Consider the following 9,796-nt stretch of genomic DNA (forward strand, 5'->3'; position numbering starts at 1 on the left):
AAAGTGAATAGTGGATTGGTCAGTCTTGAGCCCATACTGAGAATACTGAGAGTTGAGCTGCATTGACAAGACCAATAAAGAAACATTCCATCAGCACCATAGTGAGCAAAACGGAAGCAGTCTCCCAAAGTAGAGTGAATGAAATGAAGTCCAAACTGAGTGACTGAATCTTGCTTCCCCAGAAGAATGTTGGTGAGAAGAGAGTTAAGGGGGTGGTAAACATAATTGGATGGCCACTTTTCTCAATGCTTCTCAACTGACATCCCTCGTCATTCTCTCTATTTAGAACATTCTCTCTAATCACCAGGGAAGCCTCAAAGAAGCCATCCCATCTTCAAATCATCCTGAAAGACTATGAAGCATCATAAAGCCCCTGGCTTGGCTTGGCTTGGCTTGGCTCCTTGGAGGCATCTCCATCAACTGGAGGAGTTGATTGAAAGATCAACATATTAAAACATCCCTTCAAAAATTTGCACCTTGGGTTCTCATGTCAGTATTGACTCCAGATCCCAAAAGAGCATGTGCAATATAATAAATGGATGATGTCTGGCTTGAGATAAGTCATCCCTTTTTCTAGAAGAGTTACAGATTAATTGGGATTTCTACCTTTATCCTGCAGCTCAGGTAAAATAAACTTTGGATCCTAAGGAGTACTTTTGACATGCAATTTTCATGCATACATTTATCATAATGAAATTATATTGATCCTTGAAGACAGAGGTAGGCAATCTTTTCCAAGATCTAACTCTGAAATGGAAGGCCAAGGTAGCATCTCCAAAAGTCAGGAGGGCCTGGGCAGCAATTACATTTGATTTGATTTTCATTTCCCTTTAAATGAAATTAATTAGAGTCAATATGATTATTTCCCAAGAATTCAATGCTATTTTCTTTTCACCAGAGTAAAAAAAAATACAACATTGGTGCAAATTTTGGAGAAATTCTGCGGCTCTCATGGTGCCATGTGTCACAAAAGACCCTAGTTCTTCCTAGTTATTTGTCAACCCTTTGCCATCAAATATAGATGGCAAAATATGTCATCCATATTTGCAGAGAAAAAAAAGCTCTTTTCTGTAAATTTTGCTGTCCAAAATTTGCAGAGAAGAGCAATTAAGATGATTAAAGTCTGGAGACAATAACATACGAAGAACGGTTGCAGGAATTGGCATGGCTAGTCTAGAGGAGAGAAGGACTAGGAGTAACATGTTACCAGTAATCCAGTATTTGAGGGGCTGCCGCAAAGAAAAGGGGGTGTCAGGTGTGCCTCTGTTCAAAACTCAAGAAAGGAAAACTCCAACTCCATGTTTGTAGAGAAAGGTACTTTTACTGAGCATGAACTGAATGCAATGAAAAGAAAGCAAGGTCTGAGGCAAAAGGTGCAAAAATTACCTATTGAAAGCATTCCCAAATCCCTCCCCACAAGGACCCTGCTGGATGAATGTCTCCTCTTTGAGAAGGATAGGAAAAAAATTGTCCAAAACATCTAAGAAGCATTACGTAAGAAGATCTATAAGGCAGAGAACTTAGCAATAGCCTTAGATTTATACACCACTTCATAGTGCTTTTATAGCCCTTTCTAAGCAGTTTACAGAGTCAGCCTGTTGCCCCCAATAATCTGGGTTCTAATTTTACCCACCTTGGAAGGATGGAAGGCTGAGTCAACCTTGAGCCTGATGAGATTCAATCTGCCGAACTGCTGGCAGCTGGTGATCAGCAGAAGTAGCCTGCAGTACTGCACTCTAACCACTGCACCATGCGGCTCTTTGAACTTCATCTTTTCTGGATGGGTTATCTGAATTATTAATGACCCCAATCTAAACTTGCAATGTGAGAATACTGCAAGGTTGAGGAGAGGAACCTTCCATCAAAGGTTCTTCTTCAAAGACTGAAGATAGTTTTAACCTCAAATATTTTGTGGAGAGGTAAACCTTCTCCCCCAATTGGAATGGCCATTGTGGAGCTTGCTGTTTGTCTGTTTGAATGTCAAGAAAGCGCCACTTTAGCTACCGCTTTCTTGACATTCTCGCAGGTTGCTTTCAGTGTTGCCAATCCAATCGGTCAAGCTAACTGAGGAGGGGGGATTCCTTGGGTACTCAGGCATTGGGTCCATGCCATTCACTACTTTGAATGGGGTTAGTCCCATGCCACTGTGAACCACATTACTGTAAGTGACCTCAGCGAAAGGCAGGAGGTCCACCCAATTGGACTGCTGATAGTTCACATAGCACCTCAGGTACTGCTCTGCCATGGTGTTCAGTCTCTCTGCCCCCCCCCCATTGGTGCTCAGATGAAAGGCTGAGCTAAGGCCCTGGGATGACCCAATGGACCGCATGAACTCCCTCCAGAACCTAACTGTGAATTGGACCCCTCTGTCTGAGATAATTCTTATGGTACTCCATGCAGGTGGTAGATGTGCTTCAGGAGCAGTTTGGCCAACTGGTGGGCTGAGGGTAGTCTGCTGCAGGGTATGAAGTGCGCCTGTTTGGAGAACAGGTCTATTACAGTCCAGATCCCCGTGTTCCCCCCACTTTCCACTATAAAGTCCATTGTAATCTCCTCCCATGATCTCGTTGGCTCTGCTACTGGTTGCAGCAGTCTGGGGGGTTTTCCTGGTCGTTTCTTCATTGTGTCACAGATGGTGCAACTTTTCACATAACTGTCCACGTCTTTCTTTATGCTGGGCCATCAGAATTGCTTCCGTGCTAAGTGTAAGGTCTTTAGGAACCTGAAGTGGCCGGCCAGTTTGATGTTGTGACTCCTCTAGAGGATTAGGCTGCATAGGGATTCTGTGATGTAAAGTTTCATCCCTTTCCATGCTAGATCATCTCTTTTCATCAAGATGTGTTGATTGTCTCAGAACCAGGGGTCTGCTAGCAGTTTGAGTTTGAGTTTTGTGGTTAGATCACTTGCAGGTTGGTCTTGCTGGGCATGGCGTTGTCATCTGGTGGTCACTTGGGTTGCTATTTGGGTAGTGGGGACGATGGCATCTACTACCTCCTCCCATTCGCATTTGTACTGGAGCATGCAGGAGAGGGCATCAGCTAGAAAGTTCTTCCCTCTTGGGATGTGCTTTAGCACGAAGTTGAACCAGTTGAAGTATTGAGCCCAGAGGACTTGTTTGGGTGATAATTTTTGTGGGGTCCTAAGGGCCTCCAGATTTTATGGTCGGTCCAGACTTCGAACAGCCTCTGTCCCCCTTTCAGCAGGTGGCGCCAGGTTAATAGTGCCCATCTCACTGTGAAAGCCTCTTTTTCCCATGCAGCCCATTGACTCTCTGTGTCTGTGAGTTTACAGGACGTGTCGGTGCAGGGTTATAGGTTTCCTTGGCTATTTATTTGGAGTAGCACTGCTCCCACTGCCACGTCGCTGGCATCTTCTTGGATGACGAAGGGTTGTTTGGGGTCAGGATGCTTCAACACCGGTTCTTTTGCAAACAGTTCTTTCAGTGTTTCAAATGCCTTTTGGTAGGTTAGGTCCCACTGTAGGAGTTGTCCTGGGTGGGGTTTTGTTCCTGGGCTCCCTGTCTTTAGGAGATCCATCATGGGCTTGGCAATCTTTGCGAAGGAGGGGATGAATTGCCTGTAGAAGTTTGCGAACCCTAAGAAGCTTTGTAGCTGTCTGCAAGTGCAAGAGATTGCCAGCCTAGGATAGCTTGTACTTTGGCTGGGTCAATCTCTATTCCCTCATTTGACACTCAGTAGCCCAGGCAGTCTAGCCGTGCGTGGTGGAATTTGCATTTTGATAGCTTGATGTACAGGTTGGCTGCCAGAAGTTTTTCCAGTACTTGGCGGACCAGGGGTATGTAATCATCCATGATCTCAGTGTAGATGAGGATGTTGTTCAGGTAGACGAGAACCCCCTTATAGAGGTGCTCATGCAGCACCTTGTTTATTAACTGCATGAACACTGCTGGGCCCCCCTGCAGTCTGAAAGGCATCACTTTGAATTGGAAACTCCCTAGGGGGCAATTGAATGCTGTTTTCCATTCATCTCCCTCCCTGATGCGTACTCAGTAGTATGCTTCTCTGGGGTCTAATTTGGTAAAAACTTTTGGCTAGTTGAGATAGCATATCCTTCATGAGAGGGAGGGGATATAGGTTGTGTACACACATGCAGTTATAGCTCTGAAATCCATGCACAATCTCATAGTTCCATCTTTTTTCTTCTTTGAATAGGACTGGTGCTGCGACCCGTGGTTTGCCTGGCTCGATTAACCCCCTTGCTAGGTTTTTGTTTATGTATTTGCACATTTCTTGCATTTCCCGGGGCATCATGGCATACAATTTGGGTTTTGGTAATTTTGCCCCGGGAATGATTTTGATGGCACAGTCTGTTTCATGGTGGGGAGGTAGCACTTGGCCTCGCTGAATACTTCTGTGAGGTCCTGATATTCTCTGTTCTGCTTCTGGGGTCTTATCGGAGGTGGCTGCCAGTTGTTCTGGTGGGTCATTTGGAGGGTTCCCTGCATGGGCGGTGCTTCTATTTGCTGATGTGGAGGGGGTTGAGGTCTCCTTGCTATCCTCAGTCTGCGGCTGCCCCCTTGACACCAGATGGTCAGTCCCCACTTGTCTAGCCAGGAGAGTCCCAGTATGACTGTGTCTGTCATTTGGGGGGCTATTATGAATCAAATTACTTCCCAGTGATTTACTAGCTCTAGCCTGACTGGTTCAGTCAGGTGGGTGGCATAGGCTCCCCCCAATAGGGACCCATTGACATGTTCGAACTGGATCGGGTGGGTCAGTTATTTTGCTCAGTTTCAGGACTGTCATTAGGTTGATTTAGTGCAGCCTGAGTCTATTAGGGCTTGAAAAGTCCCCTGGGGCACTTGAAGAATCGCTAGGGCTTCAAATAGTTAAGAAAGTAAATCATTTGGGAGTGTGGATATCGGCAAGGTGCTCGGCCCTAAAGGAAGATAATTATATGCCCCTGATTAAAAACATCAAACAGGATCTAGGAAAATGGGGGAAACTTCAGATATCATTTCTAGGTAGGATCGCAGCAATAAAGATGAGTGTTTTGCCCAAGCTGCTGTATCAAGACCCTGCTGTTCCGCCAGGCCGGGCTATCAATGTAAATGATTTTAAATTGGGTGTTTTAAAGTTTTGGGTTTTAATTCGGGCCGAAGTTATTTAATAATTTTAATTATTTTTAATTGATGTCTGTATATTTTTGTCTTTTTAATAGGCTGTACACCGCCCTGAGTCCTTCGGGAGAAGGGCGGTATAGAAATAAATTATTATTATTATTATTATTATTATTATTATTATTATTATTATTATTATTATTATTTAATTTGATTTATATGCCGCCCTTCTCCGGAGACTCAGGGCGGCTTACAATGCGTTAAGCAGTAGCCTTCATACTTTTGTATATTTTATACAAAGTCAGCTTATTGCCCCCACAAACTGGGTTCTCAATTTACCTACCTTAGAAAGGATGGAAGGCTGAGTCAACCTTGAGCCTGGCAAGATTCGAACTTACTTTAATTGCAGACAGCTGGTGTTAAATTACAGTACCTTTGTCTGCAGAGCCATTATTATTATTATTATTATTATTATTATTATTATTATTATTATTATTATTATTATTATTATCTGTTCCAAACCATCCCAGTCAAACTAGATAATTTTTTTCCCTAGAACTCAATGCCATTATCAGAAAATTTATTTGGGGTGGGAAGAAACCTTGGATAGCGATTAGAACCTTGCAAGATAAAAAGAACAGGGGTGGGTTTGGGAAACCTACTATAAAGCAGCAAATTTGGTATGGTTGAAAGAATGGGCAACCCTGGAAAATAAAAGGCTCCTGGCTTTGGAAGGGTATGATCTCCAGAAGGGCTAGCACGACTACCTCTGGGATACAGGAAATAGAACAAGAACTTACTTCCATAGGCACAAAATAAGGGATACTGTTCTGTCCCCGTCTCACACATGCACACAAACAGACAGCTGGGGGTTAAATAAACTGGCAGACAACAAATTCTTTCGATAAGAGGATTGGCAGCAACCCAGTAGCTGCTTGCCAAGACTTTACTCATAAACAAGATACACACAGTTCAAGAATTGTCAAGTCCAGTCCGTAATTAAATCCAAGGCAGATAATGTTGTTTCCAAAGATGCAATGTGACTCGATAGTAGTTAGTTTTGTCCGTCACAGAGTCTGAATGGCCACGTCACCCCCTTTTATACCCTGTGGGGTGTGGTCCAGTGACTCAGCTTAATCTCTGGCACGCCTGTTCTTCTGTTGCGCGCGCTTATCTCTGCGATGCTGCCAAGGATCCAGCCAAGATTCATCTCCCTCATTACTGTCCACCTGTGGCTGCGTGGACGTGCTTGGCCCCGGGCCTATCTCTTGACCTTCGGCAGACACCGAAGGCATTGCCAGAGAGGAGGGTCCTGGAGACGGAGGCCTTGCCAACTCCTTTCCTTCACTCTCAGAGTCCTCTCCTGCCGATGACACTGGCTCAGGTAACGGAGCCACAACACTATCCCCCACCACAGGGCCCTTCCCCTGCGGCTGATGGTCAGGATGCAGTCGGGATGGGAACTGGTCATGGAAGGCCCATACCAGGTCAGAGGCATGGACGGAGGAAGCGTCCTCCCAAGAGAAATCCGCGGGCCCGTACCCCTTCCAGGCAATCAGGTACTGGAAACGCCCCTTCAGCCAACGGGAGCCCCGGATGCTGTCCACCTCGTATGTTGTGGAGTTGTCCTCGTCGACTGTGGTTGGGGGGGGCAGGCATCGTCGGGCATCGGAGATGGCACAATAGGGCCCCAGGGACCAGGAGGGACTGATGGAAAACAGGGTGGAGCCGCATGGAGTGTGGTAGAGTCAACCGGTAGGCCACCGGGCTGATGACCGCCTCGACGGGGAAGGGACCGATAAAGCGGTGGTCCAGTTTCTTCACCGGCCGGTCCGTGGGGAGGTGTTTCATGGACAGCCACACCCAATCTCCAACTTCCAGCAGTGGTGTTGCCTGTCGAGAGCGGTTGGTGACCCGTTTATAGTCCTCTTTCACCCAGATCAGCTGCTGACGCACCAGTTGCTGCACTGCCTGCAGTTCTGAGAGGAAGTCCTGGGAACAGGGGAATCCGAGATCGACAAAGGGAAAAGCCATGGATGGTATCCTACATTGGTATGGAATGGGGTCATCTGGGTGGAGGTGTGTTGGAAGTTGTTAAAGGCGAACTCCGCCAGGGGAAGGTACTCGGCCCAGTTGTCCTGCTGCTGGTTGATGAAACAGCGGAGGTACTGTCCTAGGATGCCAATGACCTTCTCCATTCCCCTGCCAGTCTCCAGATGATGCGCCGATGACAGGCACACCTGCACCTCCAACACAGCCATCAGGCTTTTCCAGAAGCGGGCCATGAATTGGGCCCCACGGTCCAAAACCACCCTGTCCAGCAGGCCGTGGAGGTGGAAGATGTGTTGCAGGAACAGACGGGCTGTGGTGCGGGCCAATGGCAGTCCACGGCATGGGATAAAATGTGCCATTTTCATGAGCATATCCACCACCACGAGGACGGTCGTAAACGTAGCGGACAGTGGCAGGTCCATCAGGAAGTCCATGGAGATGGCTCCCCACAGTCTCTCTGGTGTCGACAGCGGCTGGACAAGTGCAGGAGGTGGGTCAGATGCAGCTTTGGCCTGTCGGCACGTCACATAGGACGTCACATACGCGTGCACGTCGTGCCATACCTGAGGCCACCAAAAAGTCCGTATCACTAATTTGAGCATTTTAAAGAAACCGAAGTGTCCCGCTGCGGGGTTGTCATGGCACTGGTTCATGACGAGGGCTCAGAGCAGACTCGTGGGCACGTACAACTGGCCCCGGTGCTTCAGCATGCCCTCCTCCAAAGTCCATGGGGACACGGGGCCGACTTCCGCTTTCCACTGCTGCGACCAGTCATCCTGGTGCTGTGCTTCCAGCATCTGAGCCCGCAAGTCCATCGGTTCCTGGACCGCAGCCAAGGATTCCGCTGGCAGCACCATCCATGGGGGAAGGGAGTCCTTAGGGCAAAAGTACTCCGGCTTGCAGGATAGAGCATCTACTCTCTGGTTGTGGCTACTCGGAATGTAGGTGACGTGGAAGTTGAACCAGGCGAAAAACAACGACCACCGGATCTGCCACTGGTTCAACTTCCTGGCCATCGTGAGGTGCTCCAGGTTCCGATGGTCCATCCGCACCCCACCTGGTGTCAGGTCCCCTCGAGGTGATGCCGCCAAGCCTCAAACGCGGCCTTGATAGCCAGCAACTCCTTTTCCCAGATGGTATAGTTGCACTTGGAAGAATTGAGTTTCCGTGAGTAATAAGCGCAGGGAAAAAGAGTGCCACCATCCACTGGGGCCTGTAGCAGCACCACCCCAATCGCCACATTGGACGCATCCGTCTCGACCACAAATGGATGATGTGGATTGGGGTGCCTCAGGACAGGCTCCGTGACGAAGGCTCGCTTGAGAATCTCGAATGCCTGCTGCTGCAGGGGCCCTCACTGGAACGGGACCTTCTTGCAAAGGAGTTGGGTCAGCGGCAAGGTCAGGGTGGCGAAGCCTGGGATGAAGGTCCGGTAGTAGTTGGTGAACCCCAGCAGACGCTGGACGTCCTTCACCCGATGAGGGGGTTCCCAACTACACAAGGCCTCTACCTTGCATGGGTCCATAGCGATGCCGTCGGGAGAGATGATGTGCCCAAGGAACTCTATGGAAGTCTGGAAGAAGAAACATTTCTCCAACTTCGCATAGAGTTGGTGCTCCCGCAGGTGCTGCAGGACCTGGTGGACATGCTGGAGGTGGCTTTCCTGGGACTGGGAATGAATCAAAATATCATCCAGGTATATAATCACAAACCGGTCCAACATGTCCCAGAACATGTCATTCATCAGGTGCTGGAAGACTGTGGGGGCGTTGGTCAACCCGAACGGCATGATGGTGTACTCGAAGTGGCCGTATCGGGTGCCAAACGCCATCTTCCACTTGTCCCCATCTCACACGCGCACCAGATTGTAGGCCCCTCGGAGATCGACCTTGGTGAAGATCGAGGCCTCCCGTAACCTCTCCATCAGCTCCGGGATGAGCGGCAGGGGGTAGCGATTCCGCACCGTGATGGCATTCAAGCGCCGGTAATCGCAGCACAGGCGTAAGTCCCCCGTCTTCTTCTGCTTCTTCACAAAGAGGACCGGGGCTGAGAGAGGGGAGGACGAAGGCTGGATGAACCCTCTGGCCAGGTTTTTGTCCAAAAAGTCCCGTAGGGCGGCCAACTCAGGCTCTGACATGGAATACAGGCATCCCACAGGCAGTGGCGCATTGGGCAGCAGATCCACCGGGCAGTCGTAGGGTCGGTGCGGGGGTAGTCGGTCCACCTCCTTTTCGCTGAACACATCGGCGAAGAGCGTCAGTTCAGGAGGCAAGGAGACAGCCGGGGTGAAAACGTCCTGGCCGGCACAGGTGTGGCAAAGATGGTCGACGCACTGCAGGCTCGGGAACGAGATGGCGTTTCTTGACCATTCCACCTGAGGATCGTGGGCCAGAAGCCAGGCCATCCCCAGGACCAATGGGAAGTGAAGGTCTGCCGTCACGTAGAACTGGATCGCCTCCTCGTGTGTCCCAATGGTGAGGCGCAAGGGCTGGGTAGCGAATTTGATGGGCCCCGCCATGAGTTCCCACCCATCGATAGTCTCGACCCTCAATGGAGGGTCCACCGGAACCAAGGGGACCTTAAAATGGGCCACAAAGGCCTGGTCCATGAAGTTCGTCATGACCCCTGAGTCCACCAGCGTATGCGCTTGAAGCCCCTCCTACC

General features: G+C 49.0%; 1 pseudogene; it reads right to left on the reverse strand.

Moving 5' to 3' along the window:
• Window positions 1-3,691: 3,691 nt before the first annotated feature.
• Window positions 3,692-8,855, reverse strand: LOC148113215 (uncharacterized; annotated as a pseudogene).
• Between the last annotated feature and the right edge of the window lie 941 nt (window positions 8,856-9,796).

This window comes from Pantherophis guttatus, chromosome 6 (assembly GCF_059756535.1).
Source record: "Pantherophis guttatus breed Tessera chromosome 6, ASM5975653v1, whole genome shotgun sequence".
In the NCBI taxonomy this organism is placed as follows: Eukaryota; Metazoa; Chordata; class Lepidosauria; order Squamata; family Colubridae; genus Pantherophis; species Pantherophis guttatus.